Here is a 23,807-nt window from a genome sequence, read left to right as displayed (position 1 = left end):
GCAGTAGTGACATTGGCGCAAGCAGCCAGATTGTCGGCCAAAACGTTCCCTTGTATTTCACGGTGCCCTGGGACCCAGCAGACAACGACATGCTGTTTTGATGTGTAAAGTGTGCACAGAAGTGAGTAAAGTGACACCAGCACTGGGTTCTTGTGTTTTTTAGGAGTTTTCAGGGCTTTGACCACACTTAGAGAATCTGTGTATATTACCGCCTTTTGTAATTTTACCTGTTTAATGTGTTTTACGACCGGCAGTATTGCGTAAGCTTCTCCTGTGAAAATGCTTGCATTAGGATGAAGAACGCCGGCCTCAGAAAAGGATTGGCCTATTGCTGCATATGACACAGAAGTGTTTGACTTTGACGCATCAGTAAAGAACTCAGGGCATGTGTATTTATGTTGTAGCTCTAAAAAGTATGTATGTATGTGTGCAAGTGGTGCGTGCTTTGTGACATCAACAAAAGAAACATCACAGTCTATAAGCTGCCACTGCCACGGTGGCAGATATGTTGCAGGAGCCATCAAACTGGGTTCAAGAAGAGGCACACCTGTTCCTTCGGCCAGGCTCCTTACACGCAGCGCGTAGGGCTGCCTAAACGAAGGTCGGTTCTCGAACAAGCCAGAACAAGACAAATCATTAATTGTGAAATGGGAAGGATGTTTCTTGTCTGCCTTCACCTTCAAAAAGTACAAAAAGGACAGGGAACATCTTTGTAGGTGGAGCGACCATTCATTCGAATCCACGTACAGGCTCTCCACAGGGCTGGTGCGGAAAGCACCCGTAGAGAGGCGAATACCTAGATGGTGGACAGGGTCAAGAATTTTCAAGGCCGATGGTGTTGCCGACTGATAGATTATAGCACCGTAATCTAGGCGTGTGCGTACGAGGCTTTTATATAAGTTAATTAAACATTTTTTGTCACTACCCCATGTAGTGTGTGACAACACTTTCAAAATGTTCATTGTTTTTAAGCACCTGTCCCTTAAATACTTGATGTGTGGGATGAAACTTAGCTTAGTGTCTAATATGAGACCGAGAAACTTGTGCTCGGTCTTCACTGACAGAGGTTGACCATGCAGGTCAATGTCGGGGTCAGGATGGAGGCCCCTCTTTCGGCTGAACAAGACACAAGTACTCTTTTGCGCGTTGAGTATAAAACCATTCTCGTTTGCCCATTGAGATACCTTGTTCAACCCTAGTTGAACTTGACGTTGGCACATTGAGATGTTGCAAGATTTGTAACCAATCTGCACATCATCGACATATATGCAGTAAAAAATATTTCGTGGGAGAGACAGGTGCAAGGAATTCATTTTAACTATGAAAAGTGTACAGCTCAATACACCTCCTTGTGGCACTCCTGTTTCTTGGACAAATACTCGAGATAAGACAGTGCCAACTTGGACACGGAATGTACGGTTGGACAGGTAGCTTTCGATAACTGTCAGCATTCTACCCCGCACACCTAAATGTGACAGGTCTCGCAATATGCCGAAGCGCCATGCAGTGTCATATGCCTTTTCCATATCGAGAAACACAGAAAGAAAAAATTGCTTATGAACAAAAGCGTCGCGAATTTGTGCCTCGATACGGACAAGGTGGTCAGTGGTGGACCGAGCCTCTCGAAACCCACACTGGTATGGGTCAAGTAGGCCACTAATTTCAAGGAAGTACATCAGGCGCCTGTTAATCATTTTTTTAAAGACTTTGCAAATACAGCTGGTTAATGCTATTGGCCTGTAGCTGGAAACTGAGGCCGGGTCCTTGCCTTGTTTTAGAATTGGGATAATAATAGCTTCCTTCCAGGCTGAGGGTAGCTCGCCAGAAGACCATATCGCATTATAGAGAGAGAGGAGAGCTTTCTGGGTTTCAGTGGGCAGGTGTTTCAACATTTCATATGCCACACGGTCCGGGCCTGGGGCAGATTTATTGCAACAGGCAAGTGAGGCCTGCAGTTCAGCAAAACAGAAAGGTTCGTTGTATGCCTCATGTGTTCTGGGCTTGCGCTCTAATCTCTGTTTTTCTATTCCGGTTTTGTATCGTCGGAACGCTTCGCTATAGTGTGTTGAGCTGGAGACCTGTTCAAGGTGCGCTCCGAGAGTGTTTGCCTGGTCTTCCAAACTCTCCCCTTGTGTGTTCACTAGAGGAAGCGAATGTGCTTCTCGTCCTGCCACCTTACTAACCATGCTCCAGACTCTCGACTCATCTGTGTATGAGTTAATGCCCGATACGAATTTGTGCCAACTTTCTCTTCTCGCCTGTCGGCGCGTCCTCCTTGCTTGCGACTTGACGTTCTTAAAGTTTACAAGATTCTCGGCTGTGGGCGAGTCTCTAAGCAACCTCCATGCCTTATTTTGTTTTTTTCGAGCTTCACGGCACTCATTATTCCACCATGGGACTCGTCGTTTGCTTGACGGTCCACATGTTTGGGGAATACATTTTGCTGCTGCATCAACCAAGAAAGCTGTAAAGTAGCATACAGCATCCTCTATACTCAATGCCGCCATGTCACTCCAAGATAATAAAGTCATTTTTTGAAACTTTCCCCAATCAGCTTTATCGGTGAGCCATTTGGGAACTTATGCAGGACATGTATTTGTTAATGATGAGCTGATAACGATAGGAAAATGATCACTACCATATAGATCATTGATAACTTCCCATTTAAGTAGAGGCAGGAGTGATGGGGATATTATGCTGAGGTCTATTGCTGAGTACGTATTGTTAGCGATGTTGTAATATGTTGGTTCTTTCCGATTCAGCAGGCACGCACTGGAAGAAAACAGGACCTGTTCAATCAGGCGACCTCGAGCATCGCAGCGAGAGTCACCCCATAGATTGCTATGTGCATTGAAATCTCCAAGGAGGATATAAGGTTCTGGAAGTTCCTCTATGAGGGACTCGAATTCATGCTTTTCAAGACGGTGTTGTGGAGGTATGTAGAGAGAGCAGATGGTGACGAGCTTATTCAAAAGAACTGCTCGAACAGCCACCGCCTCAAGGGATGTTTGTAGTGGTAGGTGTGTGCATGCAATCCCTTGATTGACTATAATGGCAACACCACCGGATGGCAAAATGGCATGATTCCGGTCTTTCCGAAAGATAACGTAATGACGTAAAAAGTTGGTGTGTTTAGGTTTCAGGTGTGTCTCTTGTACGCACAGCACCTTAGGTGTATGTTTGTGTAAAAGTTCATGGATATCGTCGAGGTTTCTCAACAGTCCTCTGACGTTCCACTGTAGAAGTTGTGTCATTTTAATGTAGTGTGGTGCTGTGTGTACAGAGGTGTTGCGTTAGTTTACAGGGCCTTTTGAGGGCCCTGTGATTCGATGTTTTTCTTTTTTGGCGCGCTCCAAGGAGTTGCGCCTATCCTTCGGCGTCTGAGGCGCCGGAGGAGTGGGACTTGTATCCATCACCTCTTGTGAGGTGGTGGATGGTGCCTGCTGGGCAGGCACATTCACTGAACTTTTGGACCTAACTGCACCTGCAGTGGTCCCAGGTTCGGCAGACACCGGGGTCTGCCGGCCCTGTTTGTCAAGTGGCGGAGCAGTACAGGCTGCTCCGGCCGGGGGCGCTGGCGGCACGACCGCGGCCACACACTGTGCGACATTCGCGGGTGCCGAGGCATGTGGCGCGGCGCCCCGGCGCGTCACATCTGCAAAGGAGGGATAAGATGGGTTGTGTATTGCGAAACGTTGGCGTGCTTCTTGGAATGTGAGATTGAATTTAACCTTGAGTTCTACAATTTGTTTTTCTTTTTTCCATGCGGGGCATGATCGTGAGTAGGCAGCGTGATCTCCTTCACAGTTCGAACAATGAGTTGTTTCTGAGGTGCAGTTGTCCGATATATGTTGAATGGATGCGCACTTTGCGCAAGTGGCACGCCCTCTGCAACTCTGCGATCCATGACCGAAACGTTGGCACTTGAAACATCGACGAGGGTTGGGAATGTATAGTCTTACACGAAGCTTACAATAGCCGGTTTCGATTGATTCTGGTAGGTCACTTGTTCCGAAGGTAATTATTACGTGTTTTGTAGGAATCAGTTTGTTGTTGCGCCTTATTGTTATTCGTTGGACTTTGACCACGTTCTGGTCCTGCCAACCTTCGAGCAGCTCACTTTCAGAAAGCTCAGTAAGATCATCATCAGAAATTACGCCACGGACAGTGTTCATAGACCTGTGTGGGCCCACCGAAACAGGGGTTTCCCCAAAGGCTACAAGCTTAGACAGCTTTTCATACTGAGCTTTGTCACGAACCTCCAAAAGAAGATCGCCACTTCCCATCTTTGTCACTTTATAACCTGGGCCTATTGCTTCTGTGAGAGTTTTGGAAAGGAGGAAAGGTGAAATGGCTCGGACTGTCTTGTTTTCGTTTTGACTGTGGATTACATGGTACTTTGGGAATGTCGGCTTTGGTGTGTTAAGCAGGAAAGTATCATCGGTGCGCCACCTTTTTAGGGAGCGATCAGGAAGGAGGGGAAAAGCTTTTGCCATAAAAATGCTATAAAGTTCGGCGGCGATGGTGGCCACCCACCACCGAGCCCAACAAGGGGACGCTACAAGGTTGACTAGTAAACACTTGGAGACGCCAGCCATGCATCGCCGCTATAACCGAATATAACTACCCAAGGTTGGGTAACTACACAGGGTTAACCCTCGCCGCCAGGAAATTCGGAAGTAAACGGAAAAGAGAAGATGACAGGACAGATAAAAAGAGAGAGATAAAGACGAAGATGTAGGAAGAGAGTGATAGGAAAAGGCGACTGCCGATTTCCCCTGGGTGGGTCAGCCCAGGGGTGCCGTCTACGTGAAGCCAGGGCCAAAGGGGTGTGTTGCCGCCGCTGGGGGGCCTTAAAGGTCCAATCACCCAGCGTTAGCTCAACCCCCAGGATCCCCTTTTCCTCGGACACGGCAAAGCCACGCACGGCTAGGCGTGGCAGGGAGTAGAAACTCCCCCGTTAGCTCGGGTCCGTGGTGTCGCTACACACCAAACGCCTGGTTTCACAGGCGCCCCTGCGGGGGGGTAGACACAGTATGCAGTGCGTGTGGAAAGGAAGAAAAAACTGCCGAACACGTGATATTGTTCTGTAAAGGGCTTCACCCTATATGATGGCGCTGAGTTTTTCAAAGCACTGGGGTTTAGGGACCGGGAGGGCGAAATAGACTTTAAGCGGGTAGACTTAACTAGAAGAAGGTTATCTGATTGGTGGCTAAAGTCAAGGCACGAGTGAAAATTAAACCCTTCACTCTAAAGTACGAATCCTCAAACTCACTTTTTAAATAAAAAAAATAAATCTAGTTTTTGGTTCATTAGGTATTACGGCTTGCCACCGCCCGATCCAAAGGGTACAGCCATATCCATCCATCCATCCATCCATGGGAGTTTTCACCTTTTCACTCCGCTTCTGTGTTGGCTGTGTGTCGTCGTCGCTGCAGGTTTACGGCCGAGCAGTGCTTTGTCAATACGTTCCGTTTTTCAGTTCTTATAGTTATGAATAATGTAGATTGGTAGTGAACACCTCGCGGTCATCGACACTTAGTGCGGAATGACACCACGTCGCCAGAACCATTGTTATGCGCCCGGATGCCAGACGGGCTACGTTCACGTGAAAGGCGCTCCAAAACCGTCACTGTTCGTCGTCCCCAGGGATGAGAGACTCAGAAGACTGTGGGAGAATAATTTACACCGTGCGGACAAGCCACTCGAAGACACAAGTGCGGTTTGTGAACTCCACTTCGAGCCTCGTTACGTAATTCACGATTATGTACACACCATCGGCGGTAAAGAAGTGCGGATCCCATGCGGGAGGCCTATGTTGAGCAGTGACGCTGTTCCCACTATTTTGCCAAATTTGCCATCGTATCTCACCAAAAAAGCAGTGAAAGAAAGGCCGCCTTGAAAAAAAAAGTCTGAGAGGATGATGGCGCTGAGTTTTTCAAAGCACTGGGGTTTAGGGACCGGGAGGGCAAAATAGACTTTAAGCGGGTAGACTTAACTAGAAAGTTATCTGATTGGTGGCTAAAGTCAAGGCACAAGTGAAAATTAAACCCTTCACTCTAAAGTACGAATCCTCAAACTCACATTTTAAAGAAAAAAAAATGCTGATGATGTTTGAAGTTTTGTGGCGCAAGGGCCGTTTCACGGCCAAAGAGCGCCAGTTCATGTTACTAAGAATATGGACAATGATTGTGATAAGCGGCTGTATAAAGGCCATAAAATTCCTCGCGGTAAGGCGGGTAAAAACATACAAGTAATAAAATCATGACCATGCCGTGAAAGGTTAGGTTAGGTTAATTTGGTTTTTTATGGCGCAAAAGCAGCTAAGGCTATGCTGCGCCAGACACAAGACTTTCAGGAATGGACGCTAAAAAGATGAGATTTTAAAGCTTATTTAACAGGTTACTTTCTTTCAGAAAGTTTAGCAAGTCAGGCAGAGGTACTAGAGGGTCATCTCCTAGGAACAAAGCAGGGTGTAAAGGTACGTGTTGTTTGTATAGCTTGCTGAAATATTTTTGTCTCTGTGTTTCAATGGTAGGACATGTGATTAGGATGTGCATAAGTGTTAACGCTCCTTGGCATTTTTCACACGTTGGTTGTTCTTCCTTTGCGAGTAAGAAGTTGTGTGTCAAGTGTGTGTGTCCAATGCGAAGTCGGCATAATACAACTTCAATAAACCGTTGCTGGTGACGGCAGGTCTTCCATTCCCCGAGTGTGGGTTTCACCAGGTGGAGCTTATTGTTCGTGCAGGTGTCCCATTGCTTTTGCCATTTTGCTAGTAGGGCCAGGCGAATTGTTCTCTGGATATCTTTAAGGGGAATTTTTACTTTTGTTACTGTTTTATGGGCTGCCTGGGAAGCATACTTATGTGCTTTTTCGTTTCCAGGTATCCCAACATGACTTGGGACCCAGCAGAAACGGATGCAGGTTGCCTGACTGTTTAAGTATACCATGTTTAGAATGTCGCCTACTATAGGCTCACATTCGGATTTTATATGTAGTGCTTTTAGTGTGCTTAGTGAGTCGGTGTATATGATTGCTTTCTTGTATTTTTCAGCGATGATTTTCCGAACTGCTTCACTCAAGGCATAAGCTTCAGCTGAAAAAATGGAAAAACTACGAGGTACTTTCACAGAAATTGCGCTTTTCGTCGTCACAATCCCAATACCCACGTGGTCCTCCGTTTTTGAGCCATCTGTGTAAAATTCTTCGTAATCCCTATATTCGTGCTGAAGTGTATAAAATTCTTGGATTATGTGTTCTGGTGGGGTGCTTTTTTTGTTGAAACGGCTAAGTGAAAATTCGCATAGCTGTGACAGGTCAAACCATGGCGGCAGTCTTGGTGGTTTAATAGCGACATCTAGTGATTCAACAGGGATGGTATAAAAGCGGCAGTATTCCTCGAAACGTAGGACAAGTGGTTTGATTAGGTTCGGTTTGTTGAGATAGTGTGAGCGCGAGTCACATTTTGCGGCAATTTCATAGCAGATGTGTTCAGGTGACGACCTTATTCTTAAAACATATGACAAGGTTAGTAATGCTCTTCGATCACATAGAGGGGGCTCATTGCATTCTACGTATAGACTTTGCACAGGTGATGTTTTGTAAGCACCACTTGACAGACGGAGACCGAGGTTGTGTATAGGGTCAAGACGGCGGATGTATGAGTTTCGCGCCGAGCCGTAGACTATGCATCCGTAGTCTAAAATGCTGCGTACAAGGGATCGGTAAATACGTATAAGGCAGAATCGATCGGAACCCCAGTGTTTATGGGAGAGTACTTTGAGCACATTGAGTGCTCTGTTTGCCTTAGTTTTCAGTGCATTTATGTGTGGCAGAAAGTTTAGTTTTCGGTCGAATGTGATTCCTAGAAATTTGTGTTCTTGTTTTACCGGCATGTTGATATTGTATAGTTTGAGCGCGGGTTCAGGGAACAGTCCTCTCTTTTGTGTAAAGAGAACAGCTGTGGTTTTTTGGGCTGAAAAGCGGAAACCATTTTGGTCGGCCCATTTCGTAAGCCGATTTATTGTAATTTGGAGTTGCCTTTCGCAGGATGATAGGCTGGAGGCTCGGCATGCAATTTGTAGATCATCAACATAGATGGAGTGCATGACTGTACGGGGTATAGCCCTGTTGATGGAGTTCATTTTTACTATAAACAGGGTGGTGCTCAAAACGCAGCCCTGTGGTACACCATTTTCTTGGACAAATATTCGTGACAGTACCGTACCCAAACGTACTTGAAAAGTTCTATTCGATAAAAAATCGTGTAAGCAGTTCAGCATTCTTCCGCGAATCCCTAAGTTAGCTAGATCTCTGAGAATTCCGTATCTCCAAGTTGTGTCATATGCTTTCTCTAGGTCAAAGAAGACCGAGAGACAGAACTGTTTGTGTAGAAATGCTTGTCGTATTTCTTGTTCCAGCCTAACAATGTGATCAGTGGTGGAACAGCCCTTTTTGTATCCGCACTGGTGTGCGTCTATTAGGTGCTCCGATTCCAGAGTGAAGGTAAGTCTAATATTTATGATGCTTTCGTAAGTTTTTGCAAGGAAACTTGTTAATGCAATGGGCCTGTAGCTACTTGGGGTTGTTGGGGGTTTACCAGGTTTTAGGAATGGTATGACTATGGCTTTTTTCCAATCTTCAGGCATTATGCCAGAGTCCCATATTTTGTTGAAGAATTGGAGAAGTGCCCGTGTGGATGCTTGGGATAGGTGTGCCAACATTGCGTAGTGTATTTGGTCAGCCCCTGTTGCCGTTTTTTTACCGGCAGAGAGTACCCTGTTCAATTCGTGCAGCGTAAGCGGAAGGTTATAACTTTCATTTGAGGTACTGCTAGTAGGCAATCTTTGTCTTTCTGCATTTTCTTTGTATTTCAGGAATGTATTGGTGTAATTTGCTGAGCATGATACCTTATAAAAGTGTTCTCCTAATAGGTTGGCCTGGTCTTCTAGTGTTGATTGTGGGTCTGGACTTGTGAGCAGTGGTATTGTGTAGGAGGAGTACTCTCCTTTGAACTTCCTCACCTGGTCCCAGATGTGTTTAGATGTGACTGAACTGTTAATTGATGATATGTATTTTTGCCATGAATCCTTTTCTGCCTGTCTTCGAATAAATCGGGCTCTGGCTTTTGCCTGTTTGAAGTTGATGAGGTTGGTGTACGTGGGGTATCTTCGTAGAATTCCCCAGGCCTTATTTTGTAGTTTTTTGGCATCAGTACACTCGTTTGTCCACCAAGGATTGAATTTCTTGCGTACGATGCCGGATGATTGTGGTATTGCTTTTTCTGCTGCTAAAATTAACACTTTGACGAACTCTTCGTTTAGTTCCTCAACAGAAAGCTCCGATGAGAAAACTTCATCGAGCTTAGCGTTTTCTGTGAAAACTGGCCAGTTCGCGAGCTGCAGTTTCCACCGGCGTGGCCTGCTTGTTAGAGTTGGGTAAGATGGTATGAGTTTTATGATGCCGGGTTGATGATCACTACCATAAGACGTGTTGAGGACGTCCCATTTAAAATCATTAAAAATACACGATGAACACATGGCGAGATCTAAGCAACTAAAAGTGCGCGAGGTTGGTGAAAAGTAGGTAAAAGCACCGGAATTAAGAAGGCAGATGTCATTTGATAAAATGAAATCTTCCACGGCTTGCCCTCTTGCGTCAGTTTTGTCGCTACCCCAAAGGGTTGAATGAGCATTGAAATCCCCAACTAAGATAAATGGTTTTGGCAACTGTTCCAATAGATTTTCTAAGTTTTTGGTGGTGAAAAGGGTGTGAGGTGGGATATACAGTGAGCAGATGGTGATGGTCTTGTATGATAGGATGGTGACGGCTACGGCCTCGAAAGATGTGTTTATTTGGACATCTCGCGTAGGAGTGCTGCCCTGCACCACTATGGCTACTCCTCCTGAAAGACGGTTGCAATGTTCGCGGTCCTTTCGGGCAACTTTGAAGCCTTTTAGGAAGTGGCTGTGTTTTGTACCAAGATTTGTCTCTTGGAGGCAAAAAGCTACTGGTGAGAATTTGTTAATGATGTCCTTTATGTCACCTAAGTTATGAATTAAGCCTCTACAGTTCCAATGTACGATAAAAGCCATGGCAGAATAAAATTAAGTAAATATACTTCTGGGGATTGATTGGTATAAAAGATGATAGGTGACAATATTAAGAAATAGAAAGAAATACGATAACCATTACGGTTATCGCTTACTTATTGTGGTTACAGGGACTTTGTCCTTGTCCTGTTTGGTATGCTCGAGAGAGCGCTTGTCCTTTGGTGTCGATGACACCGGAGTTTTGTGGTCGATCTCCATTGCCTTGTCTGAGGCGCTGGAAGATCGAGAGTGAGGCGCTGAGAAACGAATCTCAGGCCTTGGCACTCTATTGAGTTTAGGGCCCAGGGAGACCGGAGTCTGCGGGCCCTTTGATGTGCATGGAGCAGCTGGCGCTGCTTCTTTTACGGGGGCGGTTTGAGTCACCATAGAACCACTGGGTGTGGTAGCGGTTGACTCCTGAGGCCTTTGTGACGCTGCCCCCGACTGCGTCACATCGGCGTAACTTTTGTGGAACAGGTATGATAGCCTTGTTCGCGCTTCGCTGAATGATATTTTTTCTTTGACGGTCAGAGCGATCACTTCTTTTTCTTTTTTCCAACATGGGCATGACCGGGAATACGCTGGGTGTTCCCCGTCACAGTTAACACAGTGGGGTGAGGATGAGCAGTTTTCTGATTTGTGGTCGTTTGCGCAGCATTTTGCGCATGTTTCTTTGCCTCTGCAAGAGTGCGAGGCGTGTCCGAATCTCTGACATTTGAAACAGCGTCTGGGGTTGGGAATGTAGGGTCTGATATTTATTTTTAAGTACCCAGCCTTAAGAGAGGTGGGCATTTCACATGTTCCAAAGGTTAGTATTACGTGTTTGGTGGGTACTTCCTGATTATTGCGACGCATTACAATTCTTTGAACTTTGATGACGTTTTGGTCTTGGAAACCTTCGAGGAGCTCTTCGTCACTAAGGCCTAAGAAGTCTTCCTCAGAGATTACTCCCCTGCTGGTGTTTAGAGAGCGATGGACCGAAACGGTGACAGCTGTTTCTCCAATGCTGGTTAGTTGGGACAGCTTAGGCACTTGGTCTTTTTCGGTTAGCTCCAAAAGGAGGTCACCGCTTGACATTTTGGATGCTTTGTATGTGGGTCCTATTTTTTCTTTTAGGCACTTGGCCACCAAAAATGGGGATAATTTTTTTAGAGGTGTGCTGTCACTGTGGATAATGTGGTACTTCCCAAAAGTAAATTTAGTTTCTTTCGAGACGTGAAAACTTGCTTCGGTGCGGCCTCTCTTGCGAGACCGATCAAGGTCGGCGGATGCTTGTAAAGCCATACAAGTATGAATGTGTTCGGTAACAGCGGCGACCACCCACCACGGAGCCCAACAAGGGGACGCGGTTGGACTTGTTGAAACAAGCCCTCCCGACGCCAGCCGTACGCTGTCACTATAACCCAATGTAATTATCCAAGGTGGGATACCTACACAAGGTTAACCCTTGCCGCCATGAATATCGGAAGTAAACGGAAGAGAGTAGAAGACAGGACAGATAAATAGTAAGAGATAAAGACGAAGATGTAGGGAGAGAGAGATAGGAAAAGGCGACTGCCGATTTCCCCTGGGTGGGTCAGCCCAGGGGTGCCGTCTACGTGAAGCCGGGGCCAAAGGGGTGTGTTGCCTCTGCCGGGGGGCCTTAACGGTCCAATCACCCAGCGTCGGCTCAACCCCCAGGATCCCCTTTTCCCCGGACACGGCAAAGCCACGCACGGCTAGGCGTGGGAGGGAGTAGAAACTCCCCCGTTAGCTCGGGTCCGTGGTGTCGCTACACACCAAACGCCTACTTGCGCAGCCGCCCCTGCGGGGATGCCGTGAAAGGTGTTTGTGGTGAGGATAGATGACAAGAGTTGGTGATTATAAAAAACGATGGTGGATATGAATGGCATTAGCACAAGTGCCTCACTCGTTCATACCCTTGCGTCCAAGGGCCGTGAGGCAAGTGCTTTCTTGTGTAACCGCCGCAGCAAAAACCTCTCTAGAGAGGTCGTGCTACGGAATGCCCGGGTGTATGATTTGAAAATTATTAATTTCTTTTAAAAACGCTAACAACGATTTATGACTAAAAAGCGGTTCCCTACCGACGAACATTGCAGGGTGTAAAGGTATATGCTGTCGGTAGGGTAATGGAAAATGTCGTTTTCTTAGAGTTTCTAAGTGTTTGCACTGGATTAATATGTGAAGGACTGTCAATGCCTCTCCACATCTGTCACACAATGGTGGATCACCACCGGACAAAAGATGCGTGTGTGTCGTGTATATGTGTCCTATCCTGAGTCTTGTTAGTGTTACCTCTGTTAGACGTGATTTTGATACTGGTGGCCAATGGCCAAGGTGTGGCTTGATAACGTGTAGTTTGTTTTGTGTGTGTGTATCCCACTTGCTCTGCCAGTAGTCCCTGAGTTTTCGTTTGAGAGACGGCTTAAGATCAAGGGCCGGGATTGATGTCGGTGTAATGGCGGTGCTTTCGTGGGCGGATGCAGCAAGCTGATCCGCCATCACGTTGCCTTGAATCTCACGGTGCCCTGGCACCCAGCACACAACAACATGTCTGTTGAGTGTGTAGAGGGTGCATAAAATGGAGTAAAGTGAAACTAGGACAGGGTTTTTTTGTTTTTTAAGACTGTGCAGAGCCGTTACCACACTGAGGGAGTCTGTATAAATTACTGCTTTTTGTATTTGTGATTGTTTGATGTGTTTAGCTGCCACAAGTATCGCGTAAGCTTCCGCTGTGAAGATACTTGTGCCTGGATGTAGAGGGCCAGCATCCGAAAAGGAAGGGCCAACAGCAGCGTAGGACACAGAGGAGTTAGACTTAGAGGCATCAGTAAAAAACTCAGGACGTGTGTATTTGTGTTGAAGTTCCAAGAAGTATGTTCGAATATGGGCAATAGCGCATGTTTAGTAACTTCTAAAAAAGACACATCGCAATCTATAGTCTGCCACTGCCACGGTGGCGGGTATGCTACAGGAGCCATTAAACTGTGTTCGAGTGACACTCCAGTCTCCTCAGCTAGACCCTTCAGGCGAACTGAGAAGGGCTGCCTCATTGAAGACCTGTTTTGAAAAAGAATGGAGCTCGACAAGTCATTAATAGTAGAGTATAAGGGTTGCCTCTTGTCTGCTTTCACCTTAAGGAAATATACAAAGGACACGTAGGTTCTTTGCAGATGAAGCGACCACTCATTTGACTCAACGTAAAGGCTTTCTACGGGGCTGGTGCGAAAAGCACCCGTAGAAAGGCGGATGCCCGAATGGTGCACGGGATCCACCATCTTCAAAGCACTTTGAGTCGCTGACTGATAAATAATGGCCCCATAATCTAAGCGGGTGCGAATAAGGCATCTATACAGGTTCATGAGGCATTTCCTGTCACTACCCCACGTAGTACGTGACAACACTTTTATAACATTCATGGCTTTTAAACATTTTGTTTTTAAATATTTTATGTGGGGTACGAAGGTCAACTTGTTGTCCAAGATTAAGCCTAAGAATTTATGCTCAGCTTTGACGGACAGTTGTTGCCCGTTCAGTTGAATGTCGGGCTCCGAGTGCATGCCTCTCTTTCGAGAGAACAAGACACACGTGCTCTTTTGTGGGTTAAGTCGAAATCCGTTTTCGTCTGCCCATTTGGAGACCTTATTTAAACCCATCTGAACCTGCCGCTCACACATGGCTAAGTTGCATGACTTGAAGCCAAGCTGAACGTCATCGACATATGTACAATAGAACATCATGCGGGGAATGGACAAGTGCAAAGAATTCATTGTGATGATAAAAAGTGTGCAACCAAGCACACCATCTTGTGGCACGCCTGTTTCCTGGACAAATGTTTGGGAGAGCACACTGCCTAGACGGACACGGAATGTCCGGTTTGACAGGTAACTTTCGATTATATGAAACATTTTTCCGCGCACACCAAGGTGGGACAGGTCTCTTAGAATTCCGAAACGCCATGTTGTATCATACGCCTTTTCGATATCGAGGAACACAGAGAGAAAATATTGTCTATGGACGAAGGCGTCTCTTATCTGTGCCTCGATACGAACAAGGTGGTCTGTGGTGGATCTACTTTCTCGAAACCCGCACTGAAATGGGTCGAGCAAATTGTTTGTTTCAAGAATATGTAGAAGTCGGCAGTTTATCATTTTTTCGAATACTTTACACAAGCAGCTTGTAAGTGAAATAGGCCTATAACTTGAAGCTAAAGAAGGGTCCTTGCCCTCTTTCAAAATGGGAATAATAATCGCCTCTTTCCAGGAAGTAGGGATAGTGCCAGAAAACCAGATAGCATTGTATAAACAAAGTAAGGTTTTGCGTGTTTCGGCTGGTAGGTTTTTTAACATTTCATACACCACACGGTCAGAACCTGGGGCAGAAGTTTTGCAGGAGTTTAGAGATGTTCGGAGCTCAGCTAGACTGAAAGCTTGGTTATATGCCTCGTATCTTGTGGATTTATGTTCTAGTTTCTGCTTTTCTATTCTTGTTCTGTATTTTTGGAAAGTGTCAGTATAGTGGGACGAGCTGGATACCCGTTGAAAGCGTGCCCCGAGGAAGTTTGCCTGATCTTCCAAGGTATCACCTTGAGTGTTTACGAGTGGAAGTGTGTGTACTTGTTTCCCTGCTATCCTACCGACCATGTTCCAGACTTTTGCCTCCTGTGTGTATGAATTGATCCCCGACAAAAACTTCTGCCAGCTTTCTCTTCTGGCCTGCCGACGCGTTCTCCTGCCTTGAGACTTTATTTTCTTGAAGGTGTCAAGATTTTCGGCTGTCGGTGAGTTCCGAAGCAGCCTCCAAGCTCTGTTTTGCTGTTTGCGCGCGTTTCGGCATTCAGAGTTCCACCATGGCACACGCCGTTTTCCTGGGTGCCCATTCGTTTGTGGGATGCATTTTGTTGCAGCATCAATCAAAAAAGCTGTGAAGTAGTCGACAGCAACATCACTGCTTAAAGTCCATATGTCACTCCAATCTATACGAGCGATGGTATGAAACCGTTCCCAATGTGCTCTGTTTATGAGCCATTTGGGAACACGGGGTGTACACTCAGTTGCTGTAGTTGTGCTCAAAACTACGGGAAAGTGGTCACTTCCGTACAGATTATTGACGACTTTCCACTGGAGTAGAGGCACAAGAGATGGAGACACTATGCTTAGGTCTATGGAGGAGTAGGTGTTATGTGCGAGATTATAATAGGTTGGTTCTTTTCTATTTAGGAGACATGCGTTCGACGAGAGAAGGAATTGTTCAATCAGTCGACCTCGCGCGTCGCAGCGAGAGTCTCCCCATAGCCTGCTATGCGCATTGAAGTCTCCAAGGAGAACATAGGGCTCTGGAAGTTCATCAATTAAAGAGTGTAAATCACGTTTTTGCAGCTGATAGCTAGGAGGGATGTAAATAGTGCAGATTGTGATTAGTTTATCAAAAAGAACCGCTCGAACAGCCACTGCCTCAAGGGATGTTTGGAGTTGTAAGTGTGTGCATGCAATTCCTTGATTCACTATGATGGCAACACCTCCGGATGATGTCATGGCATCATCACGGTCCTTTCGAAAAATAACGTATTTGCGAAGAAAATTTGTGTGTATTGAATTAAGGTGTGTTTCTTGTACACACAGCACTTTTGGTGAGTGTTCGTGTAGGAGTTCTTGGATGTCGTCAAGGTTTCTGAGAAGGCCCCTGACGTTCCATTGTATAATTTGAGTGTTCATGGTGAATGTAAAATAATGCTGTGTGTACGAAAAGCGAGTGGCTGTTTAGACGGGGAGTTTGAGTTCACTTAACAGGGCCGTCACCAGGCCCTGTTATTTGCTTTTTTGTTTTCTTGGCGCGCTCCAAGGAGCCACGCCGCTCTTTCGGCACCAAGGGTGCCGACGTATCCATTGCCTCCTCGGGGGCACTGGATGCCCGCACGTGCAGGCTGTTAGTTTGGATTTTGGGCCTCGCCTGGTGAGGGGAGGCCTTGAGACCCGAAGACTCTGGAGTCTCCGGTCTCTGTTTGGGAGTAGGCGGTGTAGCCTGGGCTACAGCCGCCTTGGGGGCAGGTGCCACAGCCGACGGCTCGCTCTGCGCGGGCCGAAGGGGTGGCGAGGGCTGGTGCGGCGTTGCCCCCTGACGCGCCGCATCAGCATATGTTGCGCCGTAAAATGGCGACACTCTTCGTCTTGCTTCCTTGAATGTGATGTTTTCTTTGACTTTAAGAGTGATTATTTCTTTTTCTTTCTTCCAGTTAGGACACGAACGCGAATACGCGGCGTGTTCCCCGTCACAATTCACGCAGTGAGGCGTAGTAACACAGTTATCAGATGGGTGGCCGTGGCTACCACATTTTGCACAAGTTTCCTGACCCCGACAGTTCTGCGAGCCATGACCAAATCGTTGACATTTATAACACCGTCTTGGATTGGGAATATAGGGACGGACAGAGAGTTTGATGTATCCTGTGTCTATAGATGAAGGCAGTGTGCTAGATGCGAAGGTGAGTATTAAATATTTGGTAGGTATTTCTTTGTTGTCTCGTCTGATGACGATTCGTTTCACATCTGTGACCTTTTGCTCTTTCCACCCTTCAAGCAGTTCCTGCTCAGACATTTCAAGAAGGTCTGCTTCTGAAACAACTCCGCGTGAGGTGTTCATTGATCTATGAGGTGAAATAGATACTGGGATATTACCAAATGCTACGAGACTGCCAAGTTTTTCATAGTGGTGTTTTTCAGGCAGCTCAAGGAGAAGGTCTCCGCTAGCCATCTTTGTAACCTTGTATCCCGGGCCAAAGACCTCTGTCAGGGATTTAGCAACAAGAAATGGAGATATTGCTCTGGCTTGTTTTGTTGGGTTTTCGCTGTGCACAACATGGAATTTGGGAAAGCATTGTCTGGGTTGGCTGAAAATTGATATGTCATCGGTGCGTCCCCTCTTAGGCGGGAGACGATCTAGGAGACGGGGAAATGCAGGTGTTCCCATAGTAGTGTACTTTTTGTTCGGCAGCAATGGCGACCACCCACCATGGAGTCCCACCAGGGGACGCTGAAGCACTCAATAGCATAAGGCTGCAGACGCCAGCCGTACATTGCCACTATAACCAAATATAACTACTCAAGGTTGAGTAATTACACAAGGTTAACCCTTGCCGCCATGAAAAATCGGAAGTAAATGGAAGAGAGAAGAAGACAGGACAGGTTTAAAGACGAGAAAAGACTAAGATGTAGGAAGAGAGAGATAGGAAAAGGCGACTGCAAAGGCGACTGTGTTGCCTCTGCCAGCGGGCCTTAAACGTCCAATCACCCAGCGTCGGCTCAACCCCCAGGATCTCCTTTTCCCCGGACACGGCAAAGCCACGCACGGCTAGGCGTGGGAGGGAGTCAAAACTCCCCCGTTAGCTCGGGTCCGTGGTGTCACTACACACCAAACGCCTACTTGCGCAGGCGCCCCTGCGGGCTGAAAACAAGTGATCGTATGTGCATTTGCGTTGGAGCAATATCTCACGAAGACTATGAAGAACGATTTTTTACGAAGAAGCTAAAGGACCATGTGGTTACATGCAACGAAATGTACTTCAGCATTAAGTGTCTTGGCCAGGTTGATAAAAAAGGTATTTATAATGTGCATTTTTACTAGTATGACAGCTATAACTCTTGTCGCTACGAGATTCCTTGCCAGTTATTGCAACCTAATTCACTGCACCTTTCTTTCAGGTGCACAATGTGTGTCTTGCCGCTATTTGAAACGAGCACTGCAAATCCGACGAGCCCGGGTGAAGCAAACAGCAACAAGGAATTGCCAATATGCAGCGCTGAAGTTGCGTGTTGTGGCGAGAAGAAAAACTAGATTGTTTTCTCGCTTGAAAAGTGTGAAAAAGAAGCTGGAACAAATGCAAATTAGGAAGGCTGCTATAAAAACAGAAACTTTAGAAGCACAGATTGCAAGGCTTCCACCAAGACAACAAGAAGCTGTAAGACAGTGCTTTGCAGCTTCAAGAGTAAAACCCAATGGGTTGCGCTATATGAAAAGCTGGGTTTTAGATTGTTTAATCATGAAGATGAAGAGCCCTCGCCTGCATGAACACCTTCGTCGCAATAACATCCTAGCCCTTCCATGTAAATCAACGCTGAAGCGCTATGTACATGCATACCGCACTGTGTTTGGCTTTAGTGAGAGAGTTCTAAAACAGCTAAAGGAAAAGACAGCGGAGCTTGATGTTTGTAAGAAACACGGTGGATTGGTCATCGACAAACTGAAACTGTCAGAACATTTTTCAGTGAAGAAGTCGGATGCAATTGAGGGTTTTGTGGATTTAGGTCCATTTACAACTTCCTAGGACAAAGGTGTACCATGTGACCACGGTATGGTTATCCTTTTCGTCCCATTTCAAGGCAAATGGAGTCAAGTTATTGGTTACTTTGCTACACATGTTAACATGAAAGGTTGCACACTCGCCAAAGTTGTCTTTGAAGCAATTATACTAGCTGAACAGAGTGGGCTCTTTGTGGATTTTATTACTTGCGATGGTGCAAGTTGGAATAGAAATATGTGGAAAGTACTTGGGATCCAAGCGACAGCTGACTCTACTATTTCGAAAATTGAACACCCCAGTGATGCATCACGGCACCTATATTTTATATCTGATTTCCCACATCTCATCAAATGCCTACGGAACTCGATGCTGAAGTCTGGATTCAACACCCCTGCAGGTCATGTAAGTCTGATGTTTTTTACGCATATCACGCATTGGATTTCATATATGCTTACATTATCTCCAAGCTTAACCAGGTGCAGTTCAATATGGTCCACTTAATTTTATTGCAGGTTGATATGCAACATGTAAGGGAAGCTCACAAAATAGACTCCTCCAACGTGACCCTTAAAGTGATGCCGGGCATAACACGGTGTCACCTGGATCCTAATGGATTTGAGATGAGGGTCAGCTATGCCTTCCAGCTTTTTGGTACAAAGTCCTCCAAGCTTTCCACCTATACAAAGACAAGTTGGAAGCAACACATGGAAGGATGGATGTAAAACAAGAGTTCTTCAGGTGAGTCGTCTCTTGTGATATGCTGGTTAAAATTAGGTAGTGAAATGTCTGATATAACCAACTTGTAAATTAAAGTTATATCCTAATAGAATGCATCATTAGCACCGACATTTGGGCGAGTTGGTTTTGGTTCATAGTTATGAACGGCGCAAAATACACGAGACACAAAATGACGTCCTTGTGTTTTTCGTCATTTTGTGTCCCGTTCATAACTATGAAGAATGCATCATGCAATGTAAACTACAAAATTATAAAAACAGCTGTTTTGCATATTTCAGCAAAATCCACCAGCTCATAAGAGTGATGACATCGCGGTTCCCTGCTGAAGCCCTCAGACCGTGTTCATCAGGAACAGCAGTGCTGCAGGATTTTCTGTCCTACCTCAAAGCATGGGAGCAGCATACGAAAGGTGGAGGAGGCTTTCTGAGCAATTCCACTGCTGCTGGCCTACGTGGGACCATTTCGAGTACACTAGAGTTGCTTGACTATCTCACTGAAAATGTTGGCTTTAAATACCTAATGACTGCAAAAACTAGCCAGGATCCTTTGGAAAACCTTTTCGGTAATATCAGGCAATCTTCTGGCAGTAATTATCATCCAACACCAACTCAGTTTTTGATTACAGTAAACTGCATGTCATTCTATGGTTTAGTTAAAGGTGTCAGTCAAGGAAACTGCGAAGAGGGCATGCTAGGTTCCCTTTTGGAAGTTAGTAGCCCACGAGACACATCGCAAAATGCAGCAGGCATAAATTTGGCACCGAGCTCTTCTCTGAATGCGCAGGCGTTGGTTATACCTTCCCAGGACCACAGCCAGCATGTTGCGAGGAGCGACTCGAGAATTATATTTTACATTGCTGGCTACGTGGCACGAAAGTGCATTTTGAAAAGCAATTGTAAAGATTGTTTGATACTACTTACCACGCCTGCCCCAGACGAAAGCTTTCAGTTTGCAAGGTTGACACTATTTCGTGACAACGGTGGACTCCTCGACCCAAGTGCTTGCCTATATCGGTTCACAAAGAAGCTTGAAGACTTGTTCACGGGCTGCTTTTCTTGTGAACAACTTCATGCAGACAGCATTTTAGATGTGCTGACCATTGTGAAAGCAAGGCTTTGGCAAGAGGTTGGGTGCCCAAGCCATGTCTCAATGCTCTCTCAAGAAATAACACAATTCTATGTTGTTGAACGACTTCATTTTAACATTAAGGGGCTAAATACAGACAGAGCAGGCAAACGCCAGAAAGCAAAGCACTTAAAGATAAGCCGCTGCTGTTAAATATTTTTTCCTTGCTTTAAAAGATTTTTAAAAAATTAATATTATTCCTGTGTGTATTTTACAAGTGTAGCTTAAACTTGATGTATGAATCCTTTCTGAATATTCTTTTTCTGTTTCACTGACCCAAATACAAGAGAATGCCAGATTTGAAAAACAAGCAAAATACTATGTTGCCACTCGCCACGCATACTATAGCAATAAACCCTTGACTAAGTGGCAACTCTGCTTAATTCAATTGTGAATGGTGACTTTGGTCCTTGGCGTACCATCAACAGTGCGATTAATATGATCTACGAGAACATCTGTAGATCTCTATAAAAATGCATATTATTTGAATGGAAATGTGTCTATTATTTGTCATTTTCAGTATTTCTTCTGATTCAGTGTCTTTACTTATTGTGTGAACAATATGCGTTGAGTGTTCATGTGTTTTTGTGAACTTTTTTATGCTAAGTGATGATGATGATGTTTGATGTTTTATGGCGCAAGGGCCGTTTCACGGCCAAAGAGCGCCAGTTCATCTTGCTAAAAAAATGGACAATGATTGTGATAAGCGGCTGTATAAGGGCCATAAAATTCCTCGCGGTAAGGCGGGTAAAAACATACAAGTAATAAAATCATGACCATGCCGTGAAAGGTGTGTGTGGTGTGAATAGATGACAAAAGTTGGTAATAATAAAAGACGATGGTGGATATGTATGGCATTAGCACAAGTGCCTCACTCGTTCATACTCTTGCGTCCAAGGGCCGTGAGGCAAGTGCTTTCTTGTGTAACCACCGCAGCAAAAACCTCTCTGGAGAGGTCATGCTACGGGATGCCTGGGTATATGATATGGAAACTATGAATTTCTTTAAAAAACGCTAACAATGATTTGTGACTAAAAAGCGGTTCCCTACCGACGAACATTGCAGGGTGTAAAGGTATATGTTGTCGGTAGGGTAATGGAAAGTGTTGTTCTCTTACAGTGTCCAATTGTTTGCACTCAATTAAAATGTGCACGACTGTCAATGGTTCACCACATCTGTCACACAATGGTGGATCGCCACCAGACAAAAGGTGTGTGTGTGTCATGTATGTGTGTCCTATCCTGAGTCTCGTTAGTATAACCTCTGTATGACGCGATTTCGATACGTGCGGCCAATGACCAAGGTGTGGCTTAATAACGTGTAGTTTGTTTTGTGTATGTGTATCCCACTTGCTCTGCCAGTATACTCTGAGGTTTCGTTTGAGAGACGGCTTAAGATCGAGGGCCGGGATTGATATAGGTGTAGGGGCAGTGTTTTTGTGGGCGGATGCAGCGAGCTGATCCGCCCTCACGTTGCCTTGAATCTCACGGTGCCCTGGCACCCAGCACACTACAACATGTTGTTTGAGTGTGTAGTGTGTGCACAAAATGGAGTAAAGTGAGATGAGGACCTGGTTTTTTTGTTTTTTAAGACTGTGCAGAGCCGTTACCACACTGAGGGAGTCTGTATAAATTACTGCTTTTTGTATGTGTAATTGTTTGATGTGTTTAGCTGCCACAAGTATCGCGTAAGCTTCCGCTGTGAAGATACTTGTGCCTGGATGTAGAGGGCCAGCATCCGAGAAGGATGGGCCGACAACAGCGTAGGACACAGAGGAATTGGACTTGGAGGCATCTGTAAAGAACTCAGGACGTGTGTATTTGTGTTGAAGTTCCAGGAAGTATGTTTGGATATGGGCAATAGGCGCATGTTTTGTAACTTCAAGAAAGGACACATCACAGTCTATAGTCTGCCATTGCCACGGTGGCAGATATGCTACAGGAGCCATTAAACTATGTTCAAGTGAGACTCCAGTTTCCTCAGCTAGAATTTTCAGGCGAACTGAGAAGGGCTGCCTCATCGAAGGCCTGTTTTGAAACAGAATGGAGCTCGACAAATCATTAATAGTGGAGTATGAGGGGTGCTTCTTATCTGCTTTCACCTTAAGGAAATAAACAAAGGGGATGTAAGTTCTCTGCAGATGAAGCGACCACTCATTTGACTCAACATAAAGCCTTTCTACGGGGCTGGTGCGAAAAGCACCCGTAGAAAGGCGGATGCCCAAATGGTGCACGGGGTCCAGCATCTTCAAAGCACTTTGAGTCGCAGACTGATAAACAATGGCCCCATAATCTAAGCGGGTGCGAATGAGGCTTCGATACAGGGTCATGAGACATTGCCTGTCACTACCCCACGTAGTACGTGACAACACTTTTAAAACATTCATGGCTTTTAAACATTTTGTTTTTAGATACTTGATGTGCGGTACGAAGGTCAACTTGTTGTCCAAGATTAATTCTAAGAATTTATGCTCCGCATTGACAGACAGACGTTGACCGTTCAATTCAATGTCAGGTTCTGAGTGCATGCCTCTCTTTCGGGAGAACAAGACACACGAGCTCTTTTGTGGGTTCAGTCGGAATCCGTTTCCCTCTGCCCATTTGGAGATCTTGTTTAAACCTAACTGAACCTGTCGCTCGCACATTACCAGGTTGCAAGATCTAAAGCCAAGCTGGACGTCGTCGACATATGTACAATAAAACATATTGCGAGGGATGGACAAGTGCAAGGAATTCATCTTGATGAGAAAAAGTGTCCAGCTAAGTACACCACCTTGTGGCACGCCTGTTTCCTGGACGAATGTTTGGGAAAGAGCCGTGCCCACTCGGACACGGAATGTCCGGTTTGACAGGTAACTTTCGATTATTTGAAACATTCTTCCGCGCACGCCAAGGTGGGACAGGTCTCTTAGAATTCCGAAACGCCATGTATTATCATAAGCCTTTTCGATATCGAGGAACACAGAGAGAAAATATTGTTTATGGACGAAGGCGTCCCTGATCTGTGCCTCGATACGAACAAGGTGGTGTGTGTTGGATCTACTTTCTCGAAACCCGCACTGAAATGGGTCGAGCAAATTATTTGTTTCAAGAAAATGTACAAGTCGGCAGTTTATCATTTTTTCGAAGATTTTGCACAAGCAGCTTGTGAGTGCAATAGGCCTATAACTCGAAGGTAAAGAAGGGTCCTTGCCCTCTTTCAAAATGGGAATTATAATAGCCTCTTTCCAGGAGTTAGGGATAGTGCCAGAAAACCAGATAGCATTGTACAAACAAAGTAAGGTTTTTCGTGTTTCGATCGGTAGGTTTTTTACCATTTCATATACGACACGGTCAGAACCTGGGGCAGAAGTACTGCAGGAGTTTAGAGACATTCGCAGCTCAGCTAGACTGAACGCTTGATTATATGCCTCGTATCTAGTGCATTTGTGTTCGAGTTTCTGCTTTTCTATTCTTGTTCTGTATTTTTGGAAAGTGTCAGTATAGTGGGACGAGCTGGATACCCGTTCAAAATGTGCCCCGAGGAAGTTTGCCTGATCTTCCAAGGTATCACCT

General features: G+C 45.6%; 1 long non-coding RNA gene across 1 annotated transcript; it reads left to right on the top strand.

The window, feature by feature from the left end:
• Positions 1–6,282: 6,282 nt before the first annotated feature.
• On the top strand, positions 6,283–7,257 carry LOC142786310 (uncharacterized). Its single transcript, XR_012889001.1, has 2 exons — positions 6,283–6,481; positions 6,887–7,257. It is a non-coding gene; the product is annotated as an uncharacterized LOC142786310 (long non-coding RNA).
• The last annotated feature ends 16,550 nt before the right edge of the window (positions 7,258–23,807 follow it).

The sequence above is a fragment of the Rhipicephalus microplus genome, unplaced genomic scaffold (assembly GCF_043290135.1).
Source record: "Rhipicephalus microplus isolate Deutch F79 unplaced genomic scaffold, USDA_Rmic scaffold_22, whole genome shotgun sequence".
Classification (NCBI taxonomy): Eukaryota; Metazoa; Arthropoda; class Arachnida; order Ixodida; family Ixodidae; genus Rhipicephalus; species Rhipicephalus microplus.
This window is presented reverse-complemented; position numbering and strand designations above follow the sequence as displayed.